The 13,751-nt window shown below is 44.2% G+C and overlaps 1 long non-coding RNA gene across 1 annotated transcript; it reads right to left on the reverse strand.

The window, feature by feature from the left end:
• Window positions 1-4,183: 4,183 nt before the first annotated feature.
• LOC116975770 lies at window positions 4,184-8,212 on the reverse strand. Its single transcript, XR_004412761.1, has 3 exons — window positions 8,202-8,212; window positions 5,260-5,265; window positions 4,184-4,366 (listed from the first exon to the last, which is right to left on the reverse strand). It is a non-coding gene; the product is annotated as an uncharacterized LOC116975770 (long non-coding RNA).
• Window positions 8,213-13,751: the final 5,539 nt, after the last annotated feature.

Below are 13,751 nucleotides of genomic sequence, written 5' to 3' on the forward strand. Positions count from 1 at the left end.
ATCCACAATCTTCTAAGGAAGTGGAGGCATTGACGGGCTTTCTTAATGATTAAATCAATGTGCTGGTTCCAAGACAGATATTCAAAGATATGGACACACAGGAACTCTCTTCACCACCAACCTGTTGATGAAAACAGGTTTGTGGATCCTCTACTAAAATCAACAATCAGTTCCTTGGTTTTACTGATGTTGAGAGTAAGGTGGTTGTTCTGGCAACATTCAATCAGGCAATAATCTCCCTCCCACACTCTGACTTTATTATTTGTTCTTTGTACGACAACGGTGGAGTCATCAGTGAATTTAAAGATGGAGTTGGAACTATGTCTGTCTACACAGTCATGGTATAGAGTGAGTAGAGCATGAGGCTGAGCACAAGCCTTGAGGTGTCCCTGTGCTGATGGTTGTTGCCATTTTGTGCCCATTGTGTTCTGTCGATGAGGATATCAAGGATCAAGTTGCAAAGGGATGCATGGATATCCAATTCCCTGAGCTTGGTAGCAATTTTGGAGTGGATGATGATGTTGTACGCCAGCAGTAATCTATACTCAACTACCTGATGTATGTGTTTTTATTGTATGTGGTAAAGTGTAGAGTGGAGAGCCAGTGAGACCACATACTCCTTTGATCTATTGGAGCAATAAGCAAATTGTAGTGGGTCCAGGCTCTTGCTGAGGTAGGAGTTGATGCATTTCATCACCACAGACATCAATGCCACCAATCAGTAGTTATTGAGGCAAGTCACCTTATTCTTCTTGGTCTTACTGATGCTCTTTTAAAGCAGATGGGAACCTTTGACCTCAGTAATGAGAGGTTGAAGATGTACGTAAAAACGTAAAAACAGTTGGTTCGATCAGGTTTTAAGTATGCGGCCAGGTACACTTTCAGACGCACCCTCCTGAAGGACCTTTTGGCGTCAGAATCAGTGACTGAGATTGTAATACCATCGGGGGATATGGGGGTTGGAGGAAGTACATCAGTGTTCTCCCTATTGAAGCATGCATAGAATTGAGCTCATCCGGGTGTGATGCCTCACTGCTGTTTAAGCTGTCATTTGATTTTGCCAGTGATGGCATGCAAGCCCTGACAAAGCTGCTGATCATCCATCCTGTCCTCCAGTTTAGAGCAAATATCCTTTATAGCCTTTTTCATCTAGACTTCTTGCAAGAATCTGCAATGCCAGACTTGAATGCCCAAGAATCTGGTCCTCAGAAAATTGTGGACCTGCTGGTTCACCGAAGGCTTCAGGTTGGGGAACATTTGGATGGTTTTCATGGGAACACACTCCTCCACACATTTCACTATGAAATCTTTAGCAACCTTAGTGTATTTATTCAGGTCCTTTGCCGAGTCCTCAAACATCACCCAGTCTACTGATTCCGAGCCATCCCAGAGTCATTCCTCCACGTCCCCTGAGCAGCTCTGTGCAGTCCTCACTGATGAGGCTGCACACTTACATTGCTGCCTTCAAGCGGAAGAAGAAGTACATATAGGTGGTCGGATTTCCAAAAGTGAGGGCGAGAGATGAAGCGATAGACTTCTTTGATGGTGGAATATCCTTGGTCAATGGTGTTTGATCCTCTGGTGTTTCAGGGCATGTGCTGATTGCAATTCAGGAGTGATTTCTTCAAGCTGACTTTGCCTGAGTCCCTGGCTATGATAGGAAAGGTGTCAGGCTACTGAAAGCCTTGAATTTTTACTCAAATACCTGGTCTATGATTTGAACCCACAGCATTTGCTTCAATGGCGACAGCTACCGACTGAGCCACAGTATATGCTTGAATGCCCCGTGGATTCCACATAAACTTGTTTCTCCAAGCCCAAGGATATTGGAATGGTCTCAAACAGAAAGTTTACCAGATGAAAAATCCAGATTTTATCTGGATTGATACCAAACCTCGTATTAAATGCCTCAATGTGCTGTGTTCCATTTGAGTTTCTGAAGCTTAGTATCAGTTTACAGACCTCAAGAACTGTAATTTCCTTTGTCAGCATATTCCAAAGTGCTCATATAATCGAAGTAACCAATAGGATCTGTGAGGCGTGGTTTCCTCCAAGGCCAATCTCCAGCTTTCATGTTACACAATAACAAATCTGTGGATTCCTTGGAATCACATCAGTACTCTGCAGACCAATCTATACCTTGCCAAAGTTTGGCTCCAAACTTTCAAGATTCTCAGAAGCCGTTGTGAGTTCACATTGCAATCAATCACTATTTAAATACGGTATGTGGTGTGAATGCTCTCATCTCTTCTATTGCTCATTACTCTCTGTCCTGCACTACAGTCAAGTAGAAAAATAAATCAAGTATTAAAATGAAAGGTGGGGATTAGTCTTCTGTCAGAAAACTGATGCAACTTTTGGATCCCTGTTAAGGAAATTGCATGATATAGACATCAGTGTATTTGCATTGACACTGGAAGTCCAAAGAAGAATGCTCCTCCAATCTTGAGCAATCCCTTACTCAGTGAGAGACAAACTAATCTTCCTTAGTGAGTTCAAGAAGATAGTTAGTCAAAGTGGGTATGATCAAAGACGATTCTAAAGGAGCATGTTCATAAATGTTAATGAAGTAATAAATTATATTTTAGTGTCCAAGTGATTAGATATTGCACCCTAAAATGTTCGGAGTCAACAGAAAGTTAACTAAATGCCTCTCTCATTCGGAAGATGACTGAAATTTGGATTCAACATGGAAAAATTGTTAACACATTTTCACAGTGAAACAGGCGGCAATGATGTGCAGATGGACCGGAGCTTCAGAATCTGCAATAAGATCTCAATCAAGTTGTTCCTGGAATGCAAAGTACTTTTATTTATGTTGTACTTCTCGTAAGATTTAAATAGTTATTTTGAAGTGCAGCCACTCTAGTAATGTGGCCAACGGATACACCGTAAGCTCCTACAAAGAACAATGTGATATTAGACAGATACTGTAATTGGTTTGAGTTTAATGACAGTTTTTACCAAATAAAAACAGCACTGAAGAGTGTCCTCCATTTATGTTTCCAGTTGAAGCTTATCATTGCAAACCAGTATAGCACGTACTCTACCTCAACACTAGATTTTTTAATTGCCCCAAACTATTTAGTTTGGAGGTGACAACTCAAACCGCTAAATTCCACTCGGAGCTAACACCCCAACCTGCCTTGGTAGGGATCAGTCACATCACTGATCTGAACCACTAGCTAAAATGGTGCAAACAATGCTTGAGTAGCTCTAAGGGACAACTCCGTACTTGATAAAAAGCGATCGTTTGGTTAAAGCCGCCACTACATTATAGATAAGTGGATTGGCTGTTTCCATTTAGTTGTGGGTGCATGTCACTTTAATTCAATGTAAGTTCACTTATTGTAGCAAGGTTTTGGATTGTAGAATGCAAGGAAATGAAAAATGTAGAAAAAACAAAAGTGTTGAAAGAACACATGGGTGCAACATGAGTGCAAAGAGGAACAGATTCAGACAACTGCTTCCAAACTAAACCCCACAGTTAAAAAAAACACAAGATATTTTAAGCCAGTGAGTGGAAAACACAATAAGAGCCCAGACACTGTTATATAATAGCTTTGGATCTCAGTTCATGGAGATTAGCACTTCTAACCACAAACTTTCCTACCTAGTCTCTTAAAAATACACAGAGCTTTTCCCTTACGTGGCATTGGGAATGGAAAACTGTAAAGGTTATTGTTGACGAGTATATGATTTTGACTGCTGGGCTGCTTTAAACAAGAGAAATTAGTTTATTTATGCCAGAGAATGTTATTGGAGCGAAAGTGCACCTTCAGGAGGAATTTCTCTCTCTACACTCATCACTCTCTGCAGATTTTTTCCCCATGTCTTCCTATTGCGACAAGATTACAAGATGGTGGAAAGCCCTACAAACCTTTAGACTTCTGATCTGGAGAATTAAGGGGGAAATGGGTTTGATCCTGAGGGTCTAAATATTGGTGGTAGACAAAAATGCTGGAGAAACTCAGTGGGTGAGGCAGCATCTATGGAGTGAAGGAAATAGGCAATGTTTCAGGTCGAAACCCTTCTTCAGACTGTCTAAATATTGATGGGTCTAAATTGCAGGTCAGGATTAGGAAGGATCATAAATTGCTGCAAAAATGTTAGAGTGCAATTTCCTATTTGTCCGTTTCTTTCTCTGTTTAGTTTAGTTTATTGTCACGTGTACCGAGGTACAGTGAAAAGCTTTTGTTGCGTGCTAACCAATCAGCAGAAAGATAATGTATGATTACAATCGATCCATTTTCGGTGTATAGGTACATGATAAGTGAATAAAGTTTAGTGCAAGGTAATGCCAGTAAAGTCCGACCAAGGATCGTCCAAGCGTCATTAAAGAGGTAGATAGTAGTTCAGCACTGTTCTCTGGTTGTGGTAGGATGATTTGGTTGCCTGATAATAGTTGGGAAGAAACTGTTCCTGAATCTGGTGGTGTGCGTTTTCACACTTCTATACCTATTGCCTGATGGGAGAGGAGAGAAGAGGGAGTAGCCAGGGTGCGACTCAACCTTGTTTATGCTGCTGGTCTTGCCGAGGCAGCGTGAGGTATAAATGGGATCAATATTAGGGAGATCAGTTTGTGTGATAGTCTGTACTGTGTCCACAATTCGCTGCAATGTCTTTCAATCTTAGATGGAGCTGTTCCCAAACCAAGCTGTGATGCAACCTGATAAAATTATTCTCCTGCTGGATTTTAGAATTGAGTGGGGATGAAAGGGTCATTCCATAAGCAAAAATCAAACTGCTGGAGGAACTCAGCAAGTCAGGCAATGTCTGCGGAGGGAAATGGACAGATGGTGTTTCTCCACACTGATGGAGTCGAGAGACATAGCTGGCAGATTCTCATTGTTCAATCAACCCCTCCTTACCGAGATCACCTTCACCTTTGATTAAAATGTCACCTACCCATGTTCTCCAGGGCTGCTGCCTGACACGTTGAGTTACTCCAGAATTTTGTGTCTTTCCCCCTATCACTTGCTAGCCCGTGCCTCACCCCTTCTCCTCACCTCTTTCCACCAGCTATTTTCCCTCTACATCTGAAGAGGGGTCCCAACCTGAAATGTTGTCTCTCCGTTCCCTGCACAGATGTTGACTGACCCGTGGAGTTCCTCCAACTGTTTGTGTTGCACAATATTCCAGCAGCTACAGTCTCTTGTGTCTCACATTAATCATAGGACATGCCCAAATTGCTGACCTTTCTCCTCCCACCCTATTACTCACTTATGTCATGAGCTGGTCTTTTATATCAAAGCTCACTAAATACTACTAGACCTGCCCGTAATACTACCCGAGATGCCTGTAACCTGAATAAAAAGTTAAATAAGACTCTGGGTGAGAGTGTCCGAAGAAAACCTGCCAACATGTTGAAGGAGCTGACAAATAATAAGCAACAAGACTAAAGATGTCCGTGTAGGAAAGAACTGCAGATGCTGGTTTAAATCGAAGCTAGACACAAAATACTGGAGTAACTCAGCGGGACAGACAGCATCTCAGAAGAGAAGGAATAATTGACGTTTCAGTCTGAAGAAGGGTCTCGACCCGAAACGTCACTCATTCCATCTCTCCAGAGATGCTGTCTGTTCCACTGAGCTGCTCCAGCATTTTGTGTCTATTAAGTCAGTGTCTCTGCTTGTTGACCAGCAGATGGCAATCCAGGGCTCTCACTTAACTTTTTTTTCCCTCTGTTGTTAGCCGGGCAACCTAGGCAGCTTTTTAGGTTGCCAAATGACAGTTTAGGTGGTGATCTAAGACGGTTCGCATGACGCATGCGACAATGTGCTCGGATGAAGTGCGTAGTTACCAGTCGGAATTATGCTCAATTAAGTATTCACACATTATTTCTGCTTCAAATAAAGTCACAAACTAAACATATTCACCAATCAAGACATGATATATACCACAATGACATGCAGCAAAATTATAAGACAGTATCTCAACCATTTTTACACGTTGCAATGAATGCAATTTTTATTATTTCTTTCCACTTCCAAACAAAAATGTGGTAGGATTATTCAGCTTATGATCAACCTCAGTGAGACCAAGCCCAGGCTTGGCGATTGTTTCGCACAACACCTCCACTCAGTTCGCAATAACCAACCTGATCTCCCGGTGGCTCAGCACTTCAACTCCCCCTCCCATTCCGAATCCGACCTCTCTGTCCTGGGCCTCCTCCATGGCTAGAGTGAGGCCCACTGCAAATTGGAGGAAGAGCACCTCATATTTTGCTTGGGTAGTTTACACCCCAGCGGTATGAACATTGGTTTCTCCAATTTCAGGTAGACAATAGGCTATAGACAATAGATAATATGTGCAGGAGTAGGCCATTCAGATCTTCGAGCCAGCACTGCCATTCAATGTGATCATCCCCAATCAGTACCCCATTCCTGCCTCCTCCCCTTATCCCCTGACTCCGCAATCTTTAAGAGTCCGATCTAGCTCTTTTTGAAAGTATCCAGAAAACTGGCCCCCGCCGCCATCTGAGGCAAAGAATTCCACAGACTCACAACTCTCTGTGTGAAAAAGTGTTTCCTCTAAATAGCTTACCCCTTATTCTTAAACTGTGGCCCCTGATTCTGGACTCCCCCAACATAGGGAACATATTTCTTACCTCCAGCGTGTCTAAACGTGTAACAATCTTATATGTTTCAATAAGAAACCCTCTCATCCTTCTAAACTCCAGAGTGTACAAGTCCAATCGCTCCATTCACGCAGCATATGACAGTCCCGCCATCCCAGGAATTAATCTTGTAAACCTACACTACATTCCCTCAATAGCAAGAATGTCCTTCCTCAAATTAGGGGACCAAAACTGCGCAAAATACTCCAGGTGTGGTCTCACTAGGGCCTTGTACAACTGCAGAAGGACCACTTTGCTCCTATAGTCCTTGCTTTTTCCCTCCTTCCCCTCCCATTCCCAGCTCTCCCACAGCCTACTGTCTCTGCCTCTTCCTTTCTTTTTCCCCCCCCCCCCCCCCCCCCCCCCGAAATCACTCTGAAGAAGTGTCTCGACCTGAAACGTTGCCTATTCCTTTGCTCCTTAGATGCTGCCTCACCTGCTGATTTTCTCCAGCGTTTTTGTCAACCAACGGGATCCCACCACTGGCCACATCTACCCATCTCCTCCCCTGTCGGCTTTCTGCAGAGACTGCTTCCTCCGTAACTCCCTGGTCAATTCGTCCCTTCCCACCCAAACCACCCCCTCCCCTGGTACTTTCCCTTGCAACCGCAGGAAATGCTACACTTGTTGCTTTATCTCCCCCCTTGACTCCATTCAAGGCCCCAAGCAGTCTTTCCAGGTGCGGCAGTTGTTCACCTGCACCTCCTCCAACCTCATCTATTGCATCCACTGCTCTAGGTGTCAGCTGCTCTACATCGGTAGACCAAGCATAGGCTTGGCGATCCCTTCGCCCAACACCGTCACTCGGTTTGCAATACCCAACCTGATCTCCCGGTGGCTCATCACTTCAACTCCCCCTCCCATTCCAAATCCGACCTTTCTGTCCTGGGCCTCCTCCATGGCCAGAGTGAGGACCACTGCAAATTGGAGGAGCAGCACCTCACATTTCGCTTGGGCAGTTTACACCTCAACGGTATGAACATAGATCCATAGATGTTGCCTCACCTGCTGAGTTTCTCCAGCATTTGTATCTACCCATTCACACAAGTTCTGTTATCCCACTTTCCTCACCCACATTAGGGGCAATTTTACAGATACAAGTTAACCTACAAAGCCAATGCATCTTTGGGATGTGGGAGGAAACGATTGCATGGAGAATGTGCAAATTCAACAGACTGTGCCCGAGGACAGGATCAAACACAGATCTCTGGTGTGTGAGGCAGCAATTCTACCAGCAGTGCCACTATATTTTGTATTCCAACACACAAAAAATCATACGTTGATAGCTTTGGTAACTAAAAAAAAGAAACTATCTATTTTCAGTCTTAAATCTCTACGTGATGCTATGTCCCCCTTTACAGCTACTGTATGTTTTAATTCAGTTCAAGACTATGGGGCAGTACATTGGCCATAAAGTTGCTGCCTAAAAGTGCCAGAGACCCGGAATTAATCCTGAATATGGGTGCTGTCTGTATGGAATTTGCTCCTTTTCCCTTTGATCGCAAGGGTTTTCTCTGGGTGCTCTTGTTTCCTTCCACATTCCAAACGTGTGCAGGAACCTTTTTCAGACCCAACCCAAAACGTAATATTTTCCTTTTGTCCAGAGATTCTGTCTGACCTGTTGAGTTATTCCACCTTTTTTGCTTATGTAGATTGTTGTTGTCCAAGTCAAGAGTCAAGAGAATTTTATTGTCATGTGTCCCAGTTAGGACAATGAAATTCTTGCTTGCTGCAGCACAACAGAATATGTAAACATAATACAGAACAGGAGATAAAAGTTCAGTGTGTCTATAGACCACAGACCATATATATACACAATAAATAAATAGATAAAATGCAATAGGATGTTATTGTTCAGAGTTTGGAGTTTGGTGGTGGACCCTTCACCACCTCCAGTTTAAATTCCACTTGGAATATTTTTGGAGTACCTCTTGCTCCCTGAAGCAAGAGTTACTCCAGGGAGTTACTCCAGCTCCAGGGAGTGATTCTGCATTGGTTTACAGCTGACACGGCGAAGCGGCTACTGGAGCAATGGCGGCCAGATCTCCCACAATGCAAAGGGAGGGAGAAAGTGCCCGGCACCGACCAGTTGCCGTGGCAGTGCGTATGTGCAAGGCAGCCGATGATGTGCTGGCCGTGGTTGTGCGCGTGTGCAGGGGGAGGATGTGCAGGCCGTGGCAGTGCGCATGTGCAAGGCGGCCGGCCATGCCGGCGGATGAGGTGCGCCCAGAGAGCGGTGAGCGGAGACCCGAGACCCGGCCAAAGATCATAGAGTGGAGCCCGGCAGCCCGGACACGGATGGCGGGCGGAGACGGAGAGTGACAGAGAGAGAAGGGGGGGGGGGCCCGCTCAGATTTGAATGGCAGGTGTCCCAGGTGCTTGCCAAGCTGGGAAAAATGGAACGGCTTTTAGTCGCCCGGCAGGACTTTAGATGGCCATTGGCATTCGGGCAACCGTTAATTTCGAGCCCTGCAATCTGAGGGTGAAATTGTGATCAATAGCAGAGAAGAATAGGTTTGTGCTTCTGAACCATTTCACAGCCTCTGTTTGTGCCAATATGCTCTGCAGTGAAATGTGTTTACTAGCAAAGCAGTGAAAGTAGGGAAAGTAGAGCAATGCAGTGAAAGTTTTGTGCAGGGCAACCTTCCACAAAGAGCAATTGTCAAATAATCTATTTTATTCATTTTGACCAGAGCATAACTATCAGCAAAGAAAATAAAGAGGAGGGCAAATTGAACCAGCTGAGATGAGCATTTTGATAAGCATGGGGAAATTAAGCCGAAGGGCTTGCTTCCATGCTGTGTTGAACTGATTCCATGACTCAATGAAATTATTGCTCTCTCATTATTGCCTGCTTCAAAAGATCCACCATTGTACCAGTGCCAAAGAATGCCTCTCCAGCTTGCTTGCATGACTACCGACCTTACCTCGGTAGTCATGAAATGCTTCGAGAGGCTGATCAAGAACCACATCTGCGCCTTCCTCCCTCACACCATGGACCCGCTGTAGTTTGCATACCGTCCGAACAGATCCACGGATGATGCGGTCTCTCAGGTTCTGCACACCACTCTCTCTCACCTTGAACGCCAGAAGGGGGGCTATGTGAGGATGCTGTTCATTGATTTCAGTTCAGCTTTCAATACCATAGTCCACACCAGACTTGCTGAGAAGCTGCTGGAACTGGGGCGGAATGCTACCCTGTATGCCTGGGTCCTGGACTTTCTTACTTCCAGGCCCCAGATGGTCAAGATGGGGAAACATACCTCCAACCCCCTCACCCTGAACACAGGATCCCCCCCCAGGGTTGCGTCCTTAGCCCCCTGCTGTACTCCCTGAACACACATGACTGTGTGGCCAGGTTCAATTCCAACTCTATAATCAGGTTTGCTGATGACACTGTGGTGGTGGGCCAGATCTCCGATAACGATGAGAAGGTCTACCGGGAGGAGGTGGCTGATCTGGCACTCTGGTGTCAGGACAACAGCCTCTCCTTGAATGTCAAAAAAACTGAGGAGCTGATTATGGACTTTAGAAGGGTTCAACATCCGAGGATGTACACGCCACTGGAGATAAATGGGACTACTGTGGATAGGGTGAGCTGCTTTAAATACCTGGCATTCCACGTCACAGAGGATCTGACATGGACAACACACACTGCTGTGTGTGTTGTCCAGGCAGTGCCTTTACCAACTCAGGCAGCTAAGGGAAATTCAGAGTCTCTCTGAGGATCCTTCAATGCTTCTACTCTGGGGCAGCAGAAAGCATCTTGTCCAGCCACATCTCAATCTGGTTTGCGAACAGCTCTGCCCAGGACAGGAAGGCTCTGCACTCACTTCCCTGCAGGACCTATACACCAGGAGGTGCAGATCCAGATCTAGCACTATAATGAGGGACCTCTACCACCCCAGCAACAGACTGCTCCAGCTGCTACAGTCAGGCAAGCGCCTCCGCTGTCACATTGTGAAAACAGAGAGGATGAGACAGACTTTCTTCTCACAGGCGATCAGGAATGTAAACTCTTATCTCACCAGGGACTAATAGTAAGATTAAACGAGAACTTACCAGTTCGAAGTTTGATCATTATTTTATGAGGAGTAACGTTGAGGGATTACGTGAAGTACCCGCCAGGACGCATGCGTGTCATTCTTCAAAGCAGCGGTGTGAAATCACAGATAACAGTAATGACTGAACATAGTAAGATTAGAGAAGAGGATACCAGTTGAACTTTATGATCAAGGGTGGGAGCGGAGGGCATGTAATCCCTCAACGTTACTCCTCATAAAATGACGATCAAACTTTGAACTGGTAAGTTCTCGTTTAATCTTACTATTTTACTTCGGAGTCACGTGAGTGACTACGTGAAGATTTCAAAGCTCTGTGATGATTTCATGCCGTGGAAACGAGTCCATGCATCACATCTGCCTTAATTGACTAAGGGAGGAATTGTGTTAACATATTTAAACATGAATCCGACATTGAAAAACCATGATAAATTTATTAACAACTAATTATAGCCCCTATTTCATGGGGTGAAATCATAATACAGAACTTAAAATTGTTTCTGCAAAAGTTCCAGGTTTAACCACTGGTTTATAGTAGAATTGTTGGAACGTTTTTTCCCTAGACCATCCTGCTGTCTCCAGGATTTGGTCCATCGGTACGTCCAATTCCATAGCTGCCGATGTAGCTGCAGCCCTGGTGGAATGAGATTTGAATATGTTAGTATCTACCCCAGCTGTTGTTAAAACCTGTTTCAGCCATCTGGAAATAGTTTGAACCGACACCTTTTTGTGGGGTTGTCTCTGGCTGATTAGTAGTGCCATCTCATTGATATTTTTGGTGTTCTCTATGTATAACAATAAATGTCTTATTATACAGAGACGATCATCTATAGGGTAAGCCCTAAATTCTATTTTGAGGCCTGTTCTGTTTGACTAATTCGTGAATATGAAAAATTATATTTCTTGTTGAAGAAGTCATATCGCCCAGCCTTAACTTATGTAAAGACTGTACCCTTTGTGCTGAGACCAAAGCCATCAGCATTACTGTTTTATGCGTCAGTTTTTGCAGGGACAGAGCTGTTGCTGGAGACCAGTTCCTTAGCAACGTTAGGACAATACTCACATCCCATATATGAGAGTACCTGATTCCTGGGGGATTGGTATTAAAAATTCCCCTCATAAGTTTGGTTACCAGGGGGTTAGTCCCCACAGAATGACGCTCTGATCCTCGCCACAGATATGCTGAAAGGGTACTTCTGGCGCAGTTAATGGCACTGTAACTGAGCCCCTCATCATAATGGAGGCCTGCCAGGAATTCCAGAACAGACGTTATGTTCATCGTGCTGTAAGTGATGTTGTTTTTGAAACAATATATCTCCCATTTCCTGATGTATACCAGATATTGTTTTTTGGTGGACTGCCTGTGGGCCGCTGAGACAATGTTCAATGTTCGGTCTGTCAGTCCCAGTTCCAGTAGAGGTTTCTTTAGACTCTACAAATTAATAAGTTTGTCGTATTATGACATGGATGGCTATCCCCCGTTACGGATGAACCAACAAATCTGGTCGTTTCAGGACGGTGATACATGGTTCTAAGACCATGTCGAGAATCACAGGGAACCAAGGCCAATCGGGCACTACCAAAATACCAGACGCCGAGTCTTGTTGTATTTTGCGTAATACCCGACTGATGAGGCAGAAAGGAGGGAATGCATAGAAAAACAATTTCCCCCAATGCAGCGAAAAGGCACCTATCGCTGATGCCCCAGGGTCTGGTTCCCAAGAAACATAGTTTGGTAACTGGTGATTGAGTCTAGATGCAAATAGATCGATATCTGGTGTTCCGTACCGTGCTACACTATCAGCAAATACTTTTTGATCCAACATCCATTCAATGTTTTCATTGAATTTGCGTGACCTGGTGTCTGCCACTGAATTTAGGTTACCTGGTAGGTAAGTAGCTGATATCCAAATATTTTTCTCAATACACCATTGCCAAATTGTATTAGCCAGATTGTCACATGATGTCGATTTGATTCCACCCATATGGTTAATATATGCCACCACGGTGGTATTGTCAATCTGTAGTCTAACATGCTGGTGATGCATTCCAGAACAGTATGATTTTAAGCCATAGAACGCACCCAACATTTCCAGGTAGTTTATGCCAAGTGTCTGAAGTAATGATGCCTCCTTTGCATTCCATCTACCTCCACAGCTAGAGATGGAGTTGGTAGCACCCCAACCAAGCGCACTGAGGGGTTGCTGACAATGATAGGGCTGGAACAATGTTTGTAGCACCACTGAGGGGTTGCTGACAATGAGGGCTGGAACAATGCCGAATGTTATCCCTCCACCATTTTAATTCCATAATTGCTTTGATTGGTAGCTTCATTGGTCTGTCGAAATGACCAGCATTAATTTTGAGTGCTTGTATTTTTGCCCTTTGTAAATTTTGGTAATACAAAGGTCCAAGTTGTGTGGAAAAGCAGCCACTATTTTGCCAATTTCCCTTGCTACCAATCTAATAGATGGTTCACTGATGTCAATGAGGTTGTTGCAGGCCTCAGTTAAGACTGTAGCCTTGTCCTTTGGTAAGGTCACCGACATGTGAACTGAGTCAATAGTGAACACCAAATAATCCATTATGGTGCAAGGCGTTAGTTTAGATTTAACTGGATGGATGATAAACCCCAGTTTCTCAAACAATTGTTTGGTGGCTGATACAGCTAGTTTAGCTAATTCCAAAGTTTTGCCCACAATTAATATATCATCCAGGTAGGCCATGACCATATGTTTTTGTTTCCGAAGAAACGCTATGGCTGGTTTCAAAATTTTGGTAAACAGCCTTGGGGCTGATGATAACCATTGGGTAGAGCTCTATACTGCCAGTGCTGCCCCATCCAGTTGAATTTTAAATAACGTCTGTGATCAGTCCGTATAGGCACTGAATAGTAAGCATCTTTTAGGTCGATGCTAGCCATGAAGTAGCCTGTAGAAATCAATTGTTTGGCAGTAACAAAGGTTTCCATTTTGAAATGAATATACTGCACAAATGTATTCAATTTGGTCAAATCTATGATGATGCGACAACCACCATCTTTTTGGTTTTTGGTAAAGATATTAGACACA

Source organism: Amblyraja radiata, chromosome 8, assembly GCF_010909765.2.
Source record: "Amblyraja radiata isolate CabotCenter1 chromosome 8, sAmbRad1.1.pri, whole genome shotgun sequence".
Classification (NCBI taxonomy): Eukaryota; Metazoa; Chordata; class Chondrichthyes; order Rajiformes; family Rajidae; genus Amblyraja; species Amblyraja radiata.